Below are 20,883 nucleotides of genomic sequence, written 5' to 3'. Positions count from 1 at the left end.
TCCGTAAAAACATATTTTTCCAAAACTAAGTCGCTCCCTTTCATGAATTATGTAGTATACTCCTCCGTCGATGCTCCCTTTCATGAATTATGTACTTCCTATCGCTGACATGTGGGACATATAGCAACCGGGTCGACGTGTCAAGCACCAAATAACAGTGCAGAACAACAGGGGGACACACCCCACTCATACCGGCCCAGTAGTAGTAATGAGCAATGAGACGTCAAATCACAATGCTGCACCTTCCCAGACAGACGAAGCAACCATTATTTCACACTTTGGTTCGACATCATCTCAAACCACATACTAGTATTGCTTCTGCCTCAAGAGGGACATGCGCATCGCCTTGGTACATCATGACACGTGGGACCGCATGACAGGCCATGCTCCCTTGCCGATCGCTCGGTAAAATCACCTCATTTTTACTATACTTCCTCCGGATCGGTTTACTACATGGCATGCACGTCGTTCTAGGTTGAGAATTTACATGGCTCAACAACTTAGCATGCGACCGTTTGATCTCAGATCCAAGGGCTGCCAGCAGCCCGTATCATGGTCGCATCTACCACGACCGTCGCGTCGCTCGCGCGGTCGCGCCCTTGGAGATTTAACACGGTGTGTTAGGCTATCTGATGTTGGCATGTCATACATAGTCATCACTTAGTCACTCATACTACAACAAGGTTGGCTGTAAGTGTATTTTTTTACTCCTCTCTATCTCTTTCTTCGTACTCCCTCTGTCCCATAATATAAGAACGTTTTTGACACTAGTGTAGTGCCAAAATTGTTCTTATATTATGGGGCACAGGGAGTACTAGTATTTATTGCATTTGCCAAGGAGTGACCTCTTCCAATGAAATGGTGTTGCTAAGTTTGCTTCATTTAATTAGCTATATACTCAAATTGTCTTTTCACCTAGGTACACGCGCTTAGCACCGTTTCTTCCTTGGGTCACCAAACTAGTCTCTCTCTTCTTGATTAACTTGCCACATCAGACTTTATGCCTATGTGGCAAGCTTAAGCACATGTAGGAGCAAGTAAGTACAATAGTGCGCTTTACATGGCATTTTTGCATATGTGGAGGAAAGAGAGGCAAGGAAAAAGTGGAGAAGTGGGCTCTCATGCCAGAGCTAGCCTCTACTACTACATGGTGGAGCATTGGGAGAGGCACCTGTATGGAGGTGGTCAGGAATCGGGAGACTCACGCCGGTCGTAGCGCCGCAGTTATAATGATAATGGCAAGTCAAATCACGGGGCCCCACCTGTCCAGCAATAACTCGCTGTCAAATCACACAGTCGTATGTTTGCAGCCGCCTACTCCCTCGTCTTCTCGCGTCTCTGTCGAACCGACTACGTGGAACTGCCCCGCCGCCTACCGCGCAGGAAAAGCCCCGCCCTCGACTTTTAAATAGTACTACCTCCTTCCGGGTTTATTGGTCCTCGTTATATTTCGTGCCAAATTTTGACCATAGATTAAACTAACAAAATGTCTACGCATGTCACCATACATTATATTTTTGAAAACTATGTTCAAGTACGAATCCAATGAGATAATTTTTCTTGACATGCATTAACATTTTGTTAGTTAAATCTTTAGTCAAAATTTGACACAAACTACAAGGGGGGCCTATAAACCAGGACGGAGGTAGTATATAGTATACTAATTTTGTATCCATGGATTGCGCCCGCGCCATGGAGCAAAGCGTCTAGAAAACGGCGGTACACATGTACGGAGTATACAGCACGCCCGTCGCGTTCGCGTCGCACCCCAGACGGTCGGTCGTTCTGGCACGCTGCTCTCCGAATGGAACGCGCGTCATATTGCATTCGCACACACATGTGGGACGGCAATTGAGAAACCACCATAGGCACACTCCCCAGCCCCGCAAGTCGGGTGACTTAATAGAAGAGGGAGACATGCGATAGTACTAGAGAAGTGTTGTACTACGTTGGTGCGTGGACTATCCCTGCAAGACACGGATGATCAGTTCATCCATGCATGTGACCAGACTCCAGTAGACACGCCTGGATTGGCTATCGTCTACATATCGTGCAAGTTGTGTTGTACATGGCTGTAGTTGTGGTGAGAAATCTAAAAAAAGGTTTCTTGTCATCTCGCAAATATAGGTGTCATGTGCTTCGGATCACTGCGAGGGTTAAACAGCAACAACTGAGTTGGGCTAGTCATTGGGGGCACATGCACGAATAGTGACTACTCGGATGCCATCTAGGTCAAGCCGGCTATGTTAATTAGGACATCTATTGACGGACCCCTTTTCTACGAGTTTATCTTTAATTTGAGCTTTGTTCCTCATCTAGTTTGTCCGTCGGGATTCATGTTGTCTCCTTTGGGCAGTGAGGTTATGATTTCTTGTCATGTGGCATTTTTTCGTGTTATATGTTATAATCCGGCGCTTCAGATCAAAATGACGACAACTGCGCCTCCAGGTCACGTGCATGAAGACTTCTCGACAGTCATTGACGAGGTCAAGCCGACTCCGGTAGACAAACGAAAACTAAGTACTACTCCACTATATAGGCAGGAGCCTCCGCGCTTGCTTGCTAGTGTTGCTCTCTTCACACTGTCTCGGCCTCTGCAGATCTAAACACGACAGTGGTGGCCACACTCTCTCTCTCTCTCTGCTCACCGCTGGTCACAGATCCAGTCAGATCCTCTCCGCCAGGGAAGGTGAGAAGGTGCAACATTCACGCGGTCGTCCTCGGCGACGGCTCTTACCCACTGCTGGGCGCGTCCCGATCAGCCTGCCTTGCCGTTCTCTCCCAAGCACCACTGGCGAGGGAGGGCCTCTGACCCCTTCTTCCTCGTTGTCGTAGTGTGGGCAGATCCGGCCTCTCGCCGCCCACCTAGCGACATCCCGGCAACCATCAGGTATAACTTCCTTTGAAACCGGCCTTGCTCTACTTCCCGAGCTCCTGACGTCGCTGCATTTGTAACTTTTACTATTTCTCAGGCCCCCTCGTAGATAGGATCGATCGGCTATTCGAAAACCACCTAATTTTTTTACGTTTAAGAGGTAAAACTAGTTCATGCACTCGAATCTAGTACTACTTGGTTCAAACAAGGAAGAAAGGGGGTGGGGGTGGGGAGGATTTGTTACCTGAATCTAGGACTTGGTCGAAAGAGGAAATAATGGGGGCGAAAAGTAGCAGAGACTGGCTATCCAACTGGTCTCTAGGTCTAATAGCGAAATAAAGGGAAACGCAGTACAAACTCAATATAAACCCGATCTATTGGTTGAAAAACGAAAGAAAGTGGGGACTGGGGGACAAGTCAACAGAGTAAGTCCAACACGAAATTTGCAAGCCTCACACAGTATAAGGTGGCTATACCGAACAAAAATGGGACCAACCCAGATATCCTGTTCTGATGTTTGTTTCCCCGAGCCACTCTTATGTAATGCCACTGGTAAAATGTAGCAGTCGCACTGTTAAAAGTAAGGACACGTTAAACCAATGTTGTTTTCAATGTAATGCCTCCAGTAATATGAATCAATGGCACTTCTTTACATGTCCTGCTAAAATTTCCCATTAAGATAAGTTGGTTCGTTTCGTTAGAAATGCAACTGTCCTGGTCCGCCTACTCTTCCGTGCCCAAAGTAATGTCGTATTTAACGGTTGTCATAGTTAATCCTAATGCCCACACTAATATCTAGCAATTCCACTGCTTTAGAAATTGCTACTGTCCTTGTAGGATTGCCATTCAGATAAGGAACATGCTTCTTTTCATTTGATGCATGTTTCATCACTTGTTAGTCACCCTCCTTTCCACCTTTTTTGTGCAAACAGAGATATACATTTCACGCTCGATCTTAGTTGAACTGCACAAATGATATCCAAATTATAGTTGAGCATTCCAGGAGCTTCACAACCAACCTTGATGTTTCTCAATTTTATAAGAAGCTCTGTGGGTTTCGTTTTTTGATGGAAATGGAACCGGGGCTGGAGCCCTTTTCTTAAAAAAATTTGAAGAAGCTGCTAGCTCACGGGACATTGCTTCATTTTAGGTGAACTGCACCAAAAGGTCCCATGAATTAAATCATCCATGTTGGTGACTGAAAGAGCCAGCTTCAGCATCCCAGTCTAAGCACCCCCGGCCTCCATCCTTGCGACGCACGGTAGACCTCGTTTGCCACCTGCTCGACCCTAGTGTCACTGATAAAATGAATTAATGATACAGTTAAAATAGAGCGAGTGTCATCTCTATCATTTCATTTCCAATGTAGATAAAGAAAGTGCTTCTCTTTGTTAAAGTATGTTTCATCAACTAGTCCCATTGTTAGTGTTTAAGCGTTTATGCATACTGTGGTGCTTAATTTTAGTTGATATGTACAAAAATAGAGATTTGAATGTCTCAAGGTGCCTTCTTGTACTACTGTTGTACACTGATGTTCATCACTGGCAGAAGGTGTATCTGGGAGACTTGGGACGATGTCCAGTATGAGGCGTCATAGGGCCCATCTCACCCTCGTAGCATGGCATACTATGATACTATCGCAATATTTTCTTCTATTTATTTTGTGTGTTTCATCAACTAGTGCCACTATAATGTAATCACGCTTTTTCATTATCTGTGCAAACAGGGTTATTCAGCTGCATTTTGGTGGAACTGCACAAATGTATGTATGGAACCGGCATATATGCAGAGTGCGAGGTGTGCCAATTAAAAATTACCGACACCAACTGAGGGAGTCCTGGACTAGGGGGTGTCCGGACAGCCGGACTATCATCGTCCGCCGGACTCCAAGACTACGAAGATACAAGACCGAAGACTCCGTCCCGTGTCCGGATGGGACTTTCCTTGGCGTGGAAGGCAAGCTTGGCAATACGGATATGTAGATCTCCTACCATTGTAACCGACTCTGTGTAACCCTAGCCCTCTCCGGTGTCTATATAAACCGGAGGGCTTTAGTCCGTAGGACACAACCTCCATTACAACAATCATACCATAGGCTAGCTTCTAGGGTTTAGCCTCCTTGATCTCGTGGTAGATCCACTCTTGTAATACACATCATCAATATTGATCAAGCAGGACGTAGGGTTTTACCTTGTCTCCTGCTACCATCCGCCCTAGATGCACAGTTCGGGACCCCCTACCCGAGATCCGCCGGTTTTGACACCAACATTGGTGCTTTCATTGATCTTCGACGGACTCGAGCCACAGCCGAGCGTGCCGCGCTGTCACGATGGGCATGATTTAGCTCTGCCGCCGGACAGTGCCCTGGTGGCCGCACACAAATTCGCTCCGGCCCTCAGTCCGGAGTCGATCGCCCAGATCGAGGACCGGTGGCTGGACACCGCCTCGGGGGCTGCAACTTCCGCGGCGATGGAGCCGAACACTGACCTTGTCCCCTATAAAGCTCGTAACTCCGAGGTGCCGGACTCCCTGCCGGACTCCGAACCTCCCGCGCCCCTGCCAATCGAATCTGATTGGGCGCCGATCATGGAGTTCACCGCCACGGACATCTTCCAACACTCGCCCTTTGGCGACATCCTAAATTCGCTAAAACATCTCTCGCTATCCGGAGAGACCTGGCCGGACTATGGCCAGGATGGTTGGGATGCGGACGACGAAGAAATTCAGAGCCCACCCACCACCCACTTTGTAGCCACTGTCGACGATCTAACCGACATGCTAGACTATGACTCCGAAGACATCGACGGTATGGACGACGATGCCGGAGACGATCAAGAACCAGCGCCTACAGGGCACTGGAAGACCACCTCGTCATATGACATATACATGGTGGACACCCCAAAAGATGGGGACGGCGAAGAAGCAGCGGAGGCAGATTCCCTAAAGAAACAGCCCAAGCGCCGACGTCAGCGGCGCCGCTCTAAATCCCGCCACAGCAAGAATGGAGATTCCGGCACAGGAGATAACAACACCCCAGAAAGTGCCGAAGACAATCCCCCCCAGCAAGATTCAGCGCAGGAGGATGCAGAAGCAAGCCCTCACGAGAGAGCGGCAGACGAAGAGGTCGAGGATGATAATTACATACCTCCCTCCGGAGACGAGGCAAGCCTCAACGACGACGAATTCATCGTGCCAGAGGATCCCGTCGAACAAGAGTGTTTTAAACGTAGGCTTATCGCCATGACAAATAGCCTAAAGAAAAAGCAGCAGCAGCTTCAAGCTGATCAAGACCTGCTGGCCGACAGATGGAGCGAGGTCCTCGCGGCCGAAGAGTATGAACTCGAACGTCCCTCCAAGAGCTACCCAAAACGTAAGTTGCTCCCCCGATTAGAGGAGGAAGCATACATACCTTCATCACCAGCGCATAATACGGCCGACCGACCACCCCATGGTCACGATAGAGAGGCATCCAGGCCCTCCACCAAGACCGTACCCCGACATCGCTCCAAAAGTACGAAGCCAAGTGGGAATGCGCCGGATTTGCGAGATATATTGGAGGAGAAAGCAAGGCAATCCAGATCCATATACGGATCACGTGGGCGCCCCACGACCCACGATGAATACCGTCGCGCCGGAGACAACAACACCGGCCGGGCCGAACACAGCAGACAACGCTCACTCGAGCTACGTCGTGATATTGCTCAATATAGAGGCGCCGCACACCCGCTATGCTTCACTGATGAAGTAATGGATCATCAAATCCCTGAAGGGTTTAAACCCGTAAACATTGAATCCTACGATGGCACAACAGACCCCGCGGTTTGGATTGAAGATTATCTCCTTCACATCCATATGGCCCGCGGCGACGATCTCCACGCCATCAAATATCTCCCACTCAAGCTTAAAGGACCAGCTCGGCATTGGCTTAACAGCTTGCCCGCAGAGTCAATTGGGTGTTGGGAAGACCTAGAAGCCGCATTCCTCGACAACTTCTAGGGCACATATGTGCGACCACCAGACGCCGATGACCTAAGCCACATAATTCAGCAGCCAGACGAATCGGTCAGACAGTTCTGGACACGGTTCTTAACAAAGAAAAATCAAATCGTCGATTGTCCGGATGGAGAGGCCCTCGCAGCCTTCAAACATAACATCCGCGATGAGTGGCTAGCCCGGCACCTAGGACAGGAAAAGCCAAAATCCGTGGCAGCCCTCACATCATTAATGACCCGCTTCTGTGCGGGAGATGATAGCTGGCTAGCTCGCAGCAACAACCTCAGTAAAAATTCTGGCAGTCCGGATACTAAGGACCACAATGGCAGGTCGCGTCGAAGCAAAAATAAACGCCACATTAACAGCGACGACAAGGAGGATACGGCAGTCAACGCCGGATTCCGAGGCTCTAAACCCGGTCAGCGGAAGAAGCCATTCAAAAGAACCACTCCGGGTCCGTCCAATTTGGACCGAATACTCGACCGCTTATGCCAGATACATGGCACCCCCGAAAAGCTAGCTAATCACACCAACAGAGACTGTTGGGTATTCAAGCAGGCAGGCAAGTTAATTGCAGAAAACAATGACAAGGGGTTGCATAGCGATGATGAGGAAGAGACCCGGCCGCCGAACAGTAGAGGACAGAAGGGTTTCCCCCCACAAGTGCGGACGGTAAACATGATATACGCAACCCATATACCCAAGAGGGAGCGGAAGCGTGCACTAAGGGACGTATATGCGATGGAGCCGGTTGCCCCTAAGTTCAATCATGGTCCTCTTGCCCGATCACTTTCGATCGAAGAGACCATCCGACCAGTATCCGCCATGGCGGATTCGCCGCATTGGTTTTAGACCCAATCGTCGATGGATTTCACCTCACGAGAGTCCTGATAGACGGCGGCAGTAGCCTGAACCTGCTTTATCAGGATACGGTGCGCAAGATGGGCATAGACCCCTCGAGGATTAAACCTACAAAGACGACCTTCAAAGGCGTCATACCAGGTGTTGAGGCCAATTGTACAAGCTCAGTCACACAGGAAGTGGTCTTCGGATCCCCGGACAATTTTCGGAGCGAGGAGTTAATCTTTGACATAGTCCCGTTCCACAGCGGCTATCACGCTCTGCTCGGATGAACCGCGTTTGCAAAGTTCAACACGGTGCCGCATTACGCATACCTCAAGCTCAAGATGCCAGGCCCTCGTGGAGTCATCACGGTCAACGGAAATACGGAACGCTCCCTCGAACTGAGGAACATACAGCGGCTCTCGCGGCAGAAGTACAGAGCAACCTTCTAAGGCAATTTTTGAGTCCGGCCGTTAAACGGCCGGACACGGCCAAATGCGCCCGAAGCAACATCAACCAAGACCACCTGGCACGTTCCGAGCACGCGTAGCAATGCGGCCCCAACCCCAGCCCTCGCATGATTGCAAGACCAACCCTCCGCGTACATCATTACGCTCTGGAGATACCATGGGCCTAGGGGGAGGGGCACGACCACAACAGATCCAGAGTGCGGCTTGACCACACCAGGGGCTCACAAGTGTGTCGCTTTTTTTTCTATTTTCCTTCTTTGTATACACATGACTCCGTTCACCAGAGGCTCTGTCCGGCGGCAAACTCGCCGAACTCACGATAAACAGCCAGGGAGGGAAGAAGGCTGCGACGAACACTCAGGTGGTCTCCATTACAAGCATTGAATTCGATTATATACACCAGTCCGCGGCCCACCCCTGGAGGGGGACATGTTTATTTAGTCCAATCCCTTGCTTACCGCACTATTTGTATCCTTCCGCACTCACAGCAGAATTCCTCGAATAAATAATGCAGCAATTTTTGCCTGTTATCGCATTACTTTACACATATGTTCATTAATGACATCTTGCACCCGTATATTTTGGTACGGCCAAATACACCAGGGGGTTATGTTCCCCGCATTATGGTGTGATAAGTCCGAACACTTTCACAAGTGCGGCACCCCGAACTTATAGCATTATATGAATCGGCTCCGAATCATGTCTTGGGTCAATAGTTGGGTTTGCCCGGCTCCCACGTTTTGGTGCCTTACGTTCCGTTCTGTCGGCTAAGGTGGCACTGGGAGAACCACTGCGATTGCGCCCCGGTTGAGCTGGGCGAGCGCCTCAGTGGAGAAAGCTAAAACTGACTGGCATGATAAGGCGAGAGACTGGTCGCTGTTCGAGAGGTCTTTTCGGGTCCCTAAAGACTCATGCCGCTTCGAGCGAAGTACCGGATAATGTTCGACGAAGGCGTGGATAGCGCCCCGAATTCGGTCTTCCGAATACTAGGGGCTTCGCCGAAATTTAAAATTATAGAATTCTATGGCTAAGTGAGAGTGTTCAAGCAATATAAGTCCGGTTGCCTTGTTCGTTGTGTTGAGCGCCTCCCTAGATGGACCCAAAAATGGGAACAAGAGTGCTCAAGTTTATCCCGAACACCCCAGCACTCGCGGCTTGGGGGCTGAAGCCAACGACTTGCCATCTCTCAGATCTTATAAACGGCCGCACAGAAGGAAATATTTTAAATTAAACAAGCGTTGCTTAGCGCATATGAACAAAGTTTTCAGCGCACGGGATAATACATAGCGAGTTTACTCAATAATTACATCTCTGGGGCACTCATCCGCAATATTGCGGGCACCCTTCAGGACAGTCTTATAGTACATTTCGGGCGTACGATACTCCTTGCCCGCTGGCGGCGGGTCAGTAAGAAGCCTCTCCGCATCCAGCCTGCCCCAGTGCACCTTTGCGCGGGCAAGGGCCCGATGAGCACCTTCAATACAGGCGGAGCGCTTGATGACCTCCACCCAGGGGCGCGCATCCACCAGCCGCCGCATGAGGCCGAAGTAGCTCCCAGGAATGGCCTCTCCAGGCCACAGCCGGACTATGAGGCCCTTCATGGCCTCCTCAGCTACCTTGTGGAGTTCGACTAGCTGCTTCAGCTGGTCGCTAGGGGGCACCGGATGGCCGGCCTCAGCGCACTGAGACCAGAAGACCTTCTCCGTTGAGCTCCCCTCCTCGCCAGGGTAGAATGCGGCGGCATCGGACACACTGCGCGGCAGATCTGCAAACGCCCTTGGAGAGCTCCGAATTCGGGTAAGTGTCAGGTAGTTTACATTAACATGCTTGCTTTGCATGAAACATGCCTTACCCGCCGCTATCTTCTTCACATCTTCAACCTCCTGAAGGGCCTTACGGGCCTCGGCCTTAGCGGACTTGGCACTTTCGAGAGCCGAGGCGAGCTCGGACTCCCGGGTCTTTGAGTCGCGCTCCAAACTCTCATGCTTCTCCATGAGAGCCTGGAGCTCTTGCCGCACCTCCGCCACCCACGCCTCCTGCTTCTCTCGCTCTGCCCGTTCCGCGGCCGCATTGCGTTTGGCCGCGGACACAACCTCCTTCAGGGTTGCCACCTCGTTCGTGGCCCCTGCAGTACCCATGTTATCCTTGTTATTCTTTCATTGCAACCTAAATCCTTTTCTGTAAGGTAACTATTCAAAGTGGTGTTACTCACCTTCTTTGTCCTCGAGCTGCTTCTTGGCACGGCCAAGCTCTTGCTCGGACCGCTCGAGATCCTGCTTCAATGCATCGACCTCCACAGTCAGTGCGGCAGAGGTCAGTAGTGCAGCCTGCAAACCCATATTGACACATTTTTTTAGCAACCCTGCGTATATCTTCTTTAGATCCTCAGTCCGGCTTTTCTTTCCGAACACCGAACCGAGCATCAGGGGCTACTGTCTATGCGGTATTACATTGCATAATTTTAACTTCTTACCTCAAAGCCTGTTAGAAGGCTGCTGCAGGCTTCGGTCAGCCCGCTCTTGGCGAACCGAACCTTCTGAATCACCGCACTCATGATAGTGTGGTGTTCTTCCTCGATGGAAGCGCCTTTGAGCGCCTCCAACAAGTCGTATGGCGCCTCCGGTTGGACGGGGGTCGCCGGTGTCACGGTCTTGCCCTTCTTGCGAAGGGGCCGCCTGCCGGACTCTGGAACCACTGCAGGTTCCGGTGTAGAGTCCAGTGCAAAGTCCGGGAGGCTGCCTTGCGGCGCCTCGGGAGCCTCCTCCTGATGGGTCCCTTCCCGGGATCCCACCTCGGCGTCCTCAGCGGCGCGAGGGGTGGAGGCAGTCGGAATGGATTCCATGTCCGACGCAGCCAACGACCCGCTCGATGAAGCAGGGAGATCATCGTCGGCCGGACTGTAGGCAGTATGCGGCATTAGAAGGACACTATGTGACACTAAGGAAATGGCAGGCCATTCAGGGATCTGGATACTTACGATCTCGCCTGAGGCCTGGCCCTTGAGGGCCACTCTTCATCGCCAACGTTGGTGTTGACGGAGCTGTCCGGGGGAATAGTTCTTCCCCTCTTGGACCCTTCGGCCTCCCCTGTTGGGGAGGCCTTCCTCTTTCTCTCTCCCTCCTCTGGGAGAGAGTCTTCTTCCTCCTCCTCATCTTCGGGGGAGGAATCCGCCTCGGAGTCGTCGGACACCTGAAAACGGGAACTCTTTCGAGTACCCGTGGCCACCTTCTTGGCCTTCTTCTCCGGCACCACGTGCGGTGCCGGAACCAGCAGCCCCGCTAGACGGGCGTCCACTGGGTCTTCTGGCATGGGAGCTGGGCAGATGAGCTGCTCGGCCTTCTTCATCCATTCCTGTCAAAGGAAAAGGGAGATTAAAACCCGCTTAGGGTTGAACTATTAACAACAAGTGTCCCGTAAAGGGGTAGAATCACTTACCTCGTCAGCTGGACGCTGCGAGTGAAATCCGCGATCTTCCGTCGCGGATGCGGGGGCTTCGGCGCCCTTAAACAGCACCCTCCAGGCGCCTTCGTACATCGTGTCGAAGAGCCCGCTCAACGCCTGGTGTTGTTCCGGATCGAACTCCCACAGATTGAATGCCCGCTCTTGGCATGGGAGAATCCGGCGGACGAGCATGACCTGGACCACGTTAACCAGCCTGAGATTCTTGTTCACCAGCTTCTGGATACATGCTTGGAGTCCCGTCAGCTCCTTCAAATTACCCCATAGCAAGCCCTTCTCTTTCCAGGAGGTGAGCTGCGTAGGGATACCAGATCTAAACTCGGGGGCCGCCGCCCACGTAGGGTCGCGCGGCTCGGTGATATAGAACCACCCCGACTGCCACCCCTTAACGGATTCCACGAAGGCCCCTTCGAACCAAAGGACGTTGGGCATCTTGCCCAACATGGCGCCTCCGCACTCCGCTTGAGTGCCCTTCACTACCTTCGGCTTGACATTGAAGGTCTTGAGCCACAAGCCAAAGTGGGGCTGGATGCAGAGGAAGGCCTCGCACACGACGATAAACGCCGAGATGTTGAGGATGAAGTTCGGCGCCAGATCATGGAAATCCAGGCCGTAGTAGAACATGAGCCCCCGGACAAAGGGGTGAAGTGGAAAGCCCAGTCCGCGGAGGAAGTGGGGGAGGAAAACGACCCTCTCATTGGGGCCTGGGGGTGGGGATGAGCTGCCCCTCGTCGGGCAGCCGATGCGCGACGTCGCCGGAAAGGTATCCGGCGCTGCGCAGCTTTGTGATGTGCTCCTCCTTAACGGTGGAGGCCAACCATTTACCTCCCGCTCCGGACATGGTCGGAGAAGGTCGAGGTGAGATGCGCGAACTTGGGCGCTGGAGCTCGAGTGCGCGGAGATGGATAAGCAAAGGAGGAAGAAGGCGTAGGTGAAAAGGTGAATCCTTATCCCTTATATATAGGCGGACGAAGACTATGCGTCCCCACTAGCCTGGTAAAACTCGCTTATCTCCCAAGCGCCACCATCAATGGCGCGGTTGGGTTACCCACATCCGTATTGATGAGAATCCCAGAATAAGGGGAACACGATCTCTGCTTCGACAAGACGTGCCAAGGAAACCGCTTCGCTAAACGCGCTGAGGTGGTATAATAAAAAATGATTCAAGTAAAGGCTTGGTAGTGGTGTGATGTCATGCCGCAAAATACGTCAGCAGATTGAACTTGTGTATATATTATTCTCTCTATGGTGGAACGTGGAATTTATTTTGCAGAGCCGGACACTATCCAGGTGTTCACAATCTTCTCTGGATTATTCAAAGGAGGAACCCGCCTTGCAATGCCGAACATTATGCGCGCCGGACTCATCGTCATTGAAGCCAGGTTCAGGGGCTACTGAGGGAGTCCTGGACTAGGGGGTGTCCGGACAGTCGGACTATCATCGTCCGCTGAACTCCAAGACTACGAAGATACAAGACCGAAGATTCCGTCCCGTGTCCGGATGGGACTTTCCTTGGCGTGGAAGGCAAGCTTGGCAATACGGATATGTAGATCTCCTACCATTGTAACCGACTCTGTGTAACCCTAGCCCTCTCCGGTGTCTATATAAACCGGAGGGCTTTAGTCCGTAGGACACAACCTCCATTACAACAATCATACCATAGGCTAGCTTCTAGGGTTTAGCCTCCTTGATCTCGTGGTAGATCCACTCTTGTAATACACATCATCAATATTAATCAAGCAGGACGTAGGGTTTTACCTCCATCAAGAGGGCCCGAACCTGGGTAAAACATCGTGTCCCTTGTCTCCTATTACCATCCGCCTAGATGCACAGTTCGGGACCCCCTACCCGAGATCCGCCGGTTTTGCCACCGACACCAACCATGCTGCATGCACGCATTGGCATCCACCACCACCAGTGGGATGTGTGGCGCTCTCTGTGGACGGATCTTTCTCGGCAGTAAATCCTCTAACCAAATACTAGTAGCTTATATTGGCAGTTTTCTAGGGAATACTCTTTTCTGAAAGAAGCACCAATCTATTTTTCTTTATTTGTACACTATGTCACAACTTTGACCCAAAGGTCCAGAGCTATTTTAGGGTGATTGGTGTAGTACTCGAAGACTGATTGTAAGCATGATTTTCATGAGCTGTCACACTGATTGTAAGCATGAGCAGGTGGAAGATTAGGTTAGTGCGAAGCTTACCTTAAACCCTACCGCCGCCATTGAAACGAGGCGAGCGTCGAGGGAACCGTGGAGAACGGCGGGGAAGCGACGTCGCGCCATCTGGCCTCCTCTTGCGGTGGGAGAACGAATACTCCTGTGGCTTCGGCTGGCTCTGCACCCTCACGAACGGCACACCATACTCGATCAATTCGTTATCCTCTGGGTGCTCGACCTTTGACTTGTACGCCCACCACCTCCGCCTGACTGTCGCCTCGGGCGAATCTGTCTGCTCCATCGCCCATAGGAGATACTCGATGAACTCGGAGGACTACAGCGTGACTGCCGCCGAGGAGTACATGTACATCACCGCCCTCATCGCCGCCGTCTCGCTCTTTCGCATACATTGCCACATGGCCCGCACCATCCTCGAAATCTCCCACTCATTGTCAAACCAACTAAGGATCTCCTTCAACCTGGGTAACTTTGCCTGGTCGCCACCGGCGATCTGCCTAATTCACTGCTGCATCCTCTCCATAGATATCCTTCTGAGTGGTCCGGTGCTAGCTTTGGAAGATGGGAGGAGAGACGGTGGTCTTGCAATAGAGAAGAGGGAGAGGAGAGGAGCTGGTTTCGGAATGGAGATGATGGAGAGGAGAGGAGGTGGTTTTGCAATGGAGAGAAGATCAGAAGAGGGAGAGGCGAGACGGTGGTTTTGGAATGGAGATGATGGAGAGGAGAGGAGGTGGTTTTGGAATGGAGATGATGGAGAGGAGAGGAGGTGGTTTTGCAATGGAGAAGATCAGAAGAGGGAGAGGCGAGACAGTGGTTTTGGAATGGAGATGATGGAGAGGAGAGGAGGTGGTTTTGCAATGGAGAAGAGGGAGAGGAGCATGCGGCAGCGATTTAGGATTGGGCGAGAGGGCCGGCGCGCTGTGACTGGATCAAAATCAAAATCAATTTACCCTTCAATTAAGAAAGCGACCCCACATTAACTAGTCTCCCTTTTATTCTGGGTCATAATTGACCATGATTTTCGCACATAAAATATATGTTATACGTTGCAAAAATAATATAATCTGAAAGTACATTCAGATACGAACCAAACGATACAATTTTTTGGTGACATGCATTCACATTTTGCTTGTCACATACAGTACGTGGTCAAACTTTGACCCAAAATATGCAAAACAACAAAAAAATACTTCCAAGACCAGCGCCGCTCTTCCGCTCTTCTCCTCTTAAACCACCGCCGCTCCTCTCCTGTTCCAATCTAAATCCAGTGCCGCTCCTCTCCTATTCCATTTCAAAACCACCGCCCCTCCTCTCCTATTCCAGTCCAAAACCAGCGTCGCTCCTCTCCCGTTCTAATCCAAAACCAGCGCTGCTCCTCTACTCTTCCATTCAAAAACCACCACCGGCGAGTGAAGGTGCTGTGGAGAAGTAGATTGATGGAGGAGTACAACCGATACGTGATGATCGCAGACGGCGACCCTGTGAAGCTAGCTAGGATGTTGGAGATACAGTCTTGGTTTGATAACAAGGACCAACTAGCGGCGACGGCGACATCCATGGCCAAATATCTGCAACAGAGCAAAAAGGCGGCGATACTCCCGGAGGGAGTCGCGCCGGAGTACATAGAGCTGCTCCTCTAGGCCATGGAGCAAACAGATTCACCGAATCCGATCGTGAGGGAGCGGTGGTGGGAGTATCGACCCCAGATGGAGCATCCACCAGAGATTGAAGGATCGAGCATCTACAGGGTGCCGTTTGTGAGGGTGTCCTGCCAGAGCGAGCCGATGGAGTGTTCGTCGACCGAACCCAACTGCAAGAGGAGAAAAGCAGTTGGCCTGACGATGCTTCCCCGCCGTCGTCTCCCGCGCCATTCACATCGTCTCACGGGGCGGTTGTCTGCCGCCGAGGAATAGGAGGGGGTTGCCCCCTCCAGCCCAATAGTCGGGCAGGTTGTGAATTGTCAGGAGGAGCTTAGGGTTGTCAGTATTTGCAGGTTGTGAATTGTGTTTTGTGTTGTGTATTTTGAGAGTACTTTCAGATATGAATGTCTTTTGAATTTCAGATTTGCAGTATTGAGCATATGAAGAATTTTATGAATTCTAGAGATCTATTTTTAGCACTTAAAAAATGTAGTTTCATAGGAGTATGAAAGTGCAGACGAGAAGAAACTGCAAGTTTCAGTTTCAGATAAGAAACTACAAGTTCAGTTTCAGATAAGAAACTGCAACTTTCAGAGGCAGAGCATTTATATCAACACGGCCTTTTCAAACAGGGTTAACATCATGTTGGAAGTTTTATTCATGGTCTAAAATGGACTAGCAGCCAGTTAACATCATGCTGATCAACATTCATGCATAGCACATCTTCATATGATGCACAGTCAAAATGCCCACACAATGTCGAGTGTGCGAAACACAGAGAAAACGAGGGACGAAGTTTTAAGTGTTGGACGTGGTTTTGGGCTGCCCCGTCTAGGCTTTCATTTTTAACATGTGCAGCCCACGACCTCGGATGGGAGGGCCTGTTTGTATTTTCTTAGGGCCGTCATGTATCGACCGGCCTATGGACCTCCCATCCTAGGTTTTATTTTTGGCAGCCCAATTTATGTATTTTTTTGAAGAAAACGCAGAGGTCTGTTCTATTTTTCTATATAAGAATAGGAACGCCAGGTACAACTTATGTTTCCCTTCTAACTATATTATATATATTTAAATTATTTTATATGTTATTATATATTATTTTTATGGGCCATTTGCATTTCTGTCCCTAACTCGAACCACCTAATCAGATATACCCCTAATTCGAAAGCCTGCTCAAAAATGCCCCTCCGCCGTTATGTGCCCTTACAGAAATGCCCCTTCGTGCCGTTTCCGTCAGGTCAAAGGGCTTTGACCGTTTTCCTCACGTTTGCTGGACATTTTTGCCCCTCTGTGCACATCCCACTTACAGGTGGGACCTACCTAGGAAAAGGAAAAAAAACCTCTCTGTCTAACTTACACGTGGAGCCCACCAATAAAAAAAGGTCTCCCTCTCTCATAACATCCCCCTCTCTCTCTCCCTAACATGTGGGCCATTTGGACCCAATGTCAGGGTCAACTCCTGTTCTCACGTGGTCACGACGAGGCTTGGCGGCTCGGCTGGTGGCCGTCGCCGGTGAGGGACAGGCGCCTGCGTGTGAGGGCCGCGGTGGGAGGCTCGGGGTGGTCTAACGGAGGGGGTGGAGCCGCCTCCCGTAGCTATCGTTGGAGCTATCACGGGAGCAATCACCTGAGAGCGCCTGAGAGCTTCGGTCGACGACGCCGTTAGACACCGCGGCCGGAGTCCAAATCCAGCCATACGAGCATGTCCATGAGCTTCGTCGGGTGCCTCTCCTCCGCCCTGCGCAGTGAATCGGGCCTGGGGCCGCCGTAGACGACGCCCGGGACGTCGAACTCCGCCAAGGCCGTCGCTCTTCCCGTCCTAAATTCGGCCGCCATGAGCCATTCTTCACCAACCCGGCCTCTCTCAAGTCATCTAGGAAAGCTCGCACCCCTACTCTCATCATCCCCTGCCTGATTCCGTGCCCGGAGCCCCCTGCTCGAAGCCGGCCGCCATGACTGACCTTGGCTGTGTGTTGGCCATGCGTGCGCGCATCTACACCCTGCTGCGCCGGTGAGCTTGCGCCTCGCGTAGCTTGCATGGCTGGCGCCCTCCCACCGCGGTGAACCGCCCCCGTACGGCGAACAACCGGCGAGCGCATCCGCTGACGGCCGGGAAAGAGAAGGGATGAGGGAGAGTGTTTTTTTTCCTTGGTAGGTCCCATGTGTCACTGAGTGACCCATGGTAGATCTGAGCTGACCTAGTTTTCCTTTTATTTATTTTGAATGGGTCCCGCATGTAAGTGTCACATGGAGTCAGGGGCAAAATGTCCGACTAACATCCAGGAAACGGTCAAAGCCCTTTGACCTAACGGAAACGACACGGAAGGGCATTTCCGTAAGGGCACATAACGGTGGAGGGGCAAATCTGATTAGTGGGTTCGAGTTAGGGACACAGATGTAAAAGACCCTATTTTTATTGTCATCATATATTTAACAGATACTTACATATGTAAGAAAACAATATCCCATATCTTATTAACTTATCAAAATAATTTCTTAACAAATAAATCCTGGATTGTTTTGGCACGAAAATCCTAGTGATTGTGTACAAAAGCTTGGTAAGATTTAAGGACGAATGTAATAATATAACTTATTATTTAAATATATTTATAACAAAATGCTCAGCCCTTTTTTATTTTTTGATAACATTACTGGCCCAACCCAACATTATAATTAGAATCAGCCCAGCAAAATCATGTATTTCGAGAAAGTGCAAATGACCTGTAATTTTTTAGGAAATAAAATAAATGGGCCGCATGGACGCTACATTAATTGTTCACCCAGCCCAGCTAATGGCTGTAATTCAAAAAAAAGATCAAATTGACTGTAAATTCTACCGCGCAAAAAAAAGACTGTAAATTCTGAAAAAATGGGTTGAATACGTGCCACATTTTTGGAGGCTGAAATGTGGGCCAATAGGTTGAAGCCAACGCAAGTCGTTGTCAATTTAGTCAACAAATGATTCTGACATGTTAGCTGTTGGATTTAAATCCAACGACCGGCATCCATCTTCAATCTCTCGTCTTCTTCCTCCAGCGCCGCCGGGACCACCTCCCGCCTCCTGCTGCTAGCAGCTCTGCTTAGCACGCTTCACTATGAAGCGCTACTCCATCGTTGGCCAGGCCATCCCTCCACCCCTCCACACCTCCTGTTCTTCTCCACCGACTGCCGAACCGCACCGCACTAGAACCAGTTAACCCTCGTACACGTCTCCGTCTGCGACTCTACTCCCGCGTCTTCCCATCTCCGGCTCGTTGCTGTCCGGGGCCTCGCCGTCGTCCACCACCTTGGATGCGCTCGGCGCGGTGTGGTCAACGTGGTCAACGAACGACACCATCAGAAGTAGACTATGCGTGGAGAGGCTGACAGCTGGGTCCACGGCCGCACACAAGGAAATGCCTCCTTATTACGGGCAAAATAATGATTCCTCCACCTGACATCTGGGACCCACCGGAAGGGCCTCTGTATTTCGCAAAAAAAAAGTGCCCCCCACTGACTTGTCGGACCCACCAGCTATCTTTGCACGCAAGGAAGTGCCTCCTTATTACGCACAAAAAAATGAATACTCCCCCTGCCAGCTGGAACCCAGCATACTCGGAGGCTGACTTGTGGGCCTACCAAGTTGACGGGGACGGAGGGCTTTGTCAACTTAGTCAATATGAGCGATTCTAGCCCCTATTACCGTACGATGTTCATCCAATGGTTGTAGTACTTTTTCAACCTCTGGTCTTCTTGCTCCAGCCGCCCAAACCAGCGCCGGTCGTGCTGCGTGCTCCTGCCTCCCGTGGCCGGCTGTGATGCCGTGGAGGCCTCACCGCCCCCTACTACTCCCACCGCTGGCCAGGCCATCCCTCTACTCACCCACACCCCCTGTTATTCTGCGGCGACAGCAGCCTCACACCGCAGCCGAACCAGTGAACCCTCGTACTCCTCTTCGCGTGGGCATCCACTACTGTGTCTTCCCCAGCTCTGAGTCGTCCCCTTCCTAGGCCTCGCCGTGGTGCTCTCAGCACGGCGTGGTCAACATGGTCAAGGAACGACTTCCATCGGACGTGGACTGTACGTGGAGAGGCTGATAGCTGGGTCCACGGCTGCAGCAAGGAAGTGCCTCCTTATTACGCGGAAAATAATGATTCCTCCACCTGACAGCGGGGACCCACAGAACGAGCCACCGTATTTCGCGAAAAAAAGTTTCCCCCTGACAGCTGGGACCCACCAGCTACATCTTCGCATGCAAGGAAGTGCGTCCGGCCAAAAAAACGATTCTCCCCCCTGATTGCTGGGACCCACCAGCTACATCTTCGCACGCAAGGAAGTGCGTCCGGGCAAAGAAAAACGATTCGCCCCCCTAACTGCTGGGACCCACCAGCTACATCTTCGCACGCAAAGGAAGTGCGTCCGGGCAAAAAAAAAAACGATTCGCCCATCTGACTGTTGGAACCCACCAGCTACATTTTCGCACACAAGAAACTGCCTGACAGTCGGGACCCACCTGGTCGAAGTGTATGTAGCGTTGTCATTCTGGTCGCGAACGTGTACGTACATATATACTGGTCGATGTAGAGGCGCGCACGTGTCGTAGTAGAGGCGCGTACGTGTCGTAGTAGAGGCGCGCACGTAGCATGTACACGTACGTACAGCGGTCAGGGTGCAAGAAAGAAAATACGGCCACGTACGTACATACGAGCGGGGTCTCGAACGCCTACTCACGCATACGTACATGGCTGGGTCGGAACGGAGAAACAGAGTTGTCGTCGTGTTCATGGGGAGGCAACGGAATGCGTCGTGTTCATGGGGAGGCAATGGAATGCGTCGTGTTCATGGGGAGGCAACGGAATGCATCGTGTTCATCGGGAGGCAATGGAACGCGTGGGAGCCAACCGGCTTGGATGGAACAGGCGATGGAAACGAGGCCTGGCGTACCGCAGAACGGAGGAAACGGCCTTGTGTTCGACCGGCCACGTTCGGAACGGGGTCCTGTTGATCGGGAGGGGTGTGGCGTACCGCAAAACGGAGGAAATGGCCCTCCTACAGTCGAAACGGGGTCCTGTTGATCGGGAGGGGTGTGGCATACCGCAAAACGGACGAAACGGACTTGTGTTGGAGCGCTACGGTCGAAACAGCGGTCCTGTTCATCAAGAGGGGTGTGGCGTACCGCAAAACAGGACTCCACGGGATACTGTTCATCTCCACCGTCGACCTCCTCCAGCCTCCACGGGCTACCGTCGACCTCCTTCAGCCTCCACGGGCTCCTGTTCATCCAGCCTCCACCGCGCGCTACTCCATCGGCTACTGTTCAACCACCCCTCCACCGTCTACTGTTCATCCAGCCCTCCACACCACGGGGTCCTGTTCAACCACCCCTCCATGCCCACCCCTCCACCGTCTACTGTTCATCCAGCCCTCCACACCACGGGGTCCTGT

This window comes from Triticum dicoccoides, chromosome 5B (assembly GCF_002162155.2).
Source record: "Triticum dicoccoides isolate Atlit2015 ecotype Zavitan chromosome 5B, WEW_v2.0, whole genome shotgun sequence".
Lineage (NCBI taxonomy): Eukaryota > Viridiplantae > Streptophyta > Magnoliopsida > Poales > Poaceae > Triticum > Triticum dicoccoides.
Note: the sequence above shows the minus strand (reverse complement) of the source record.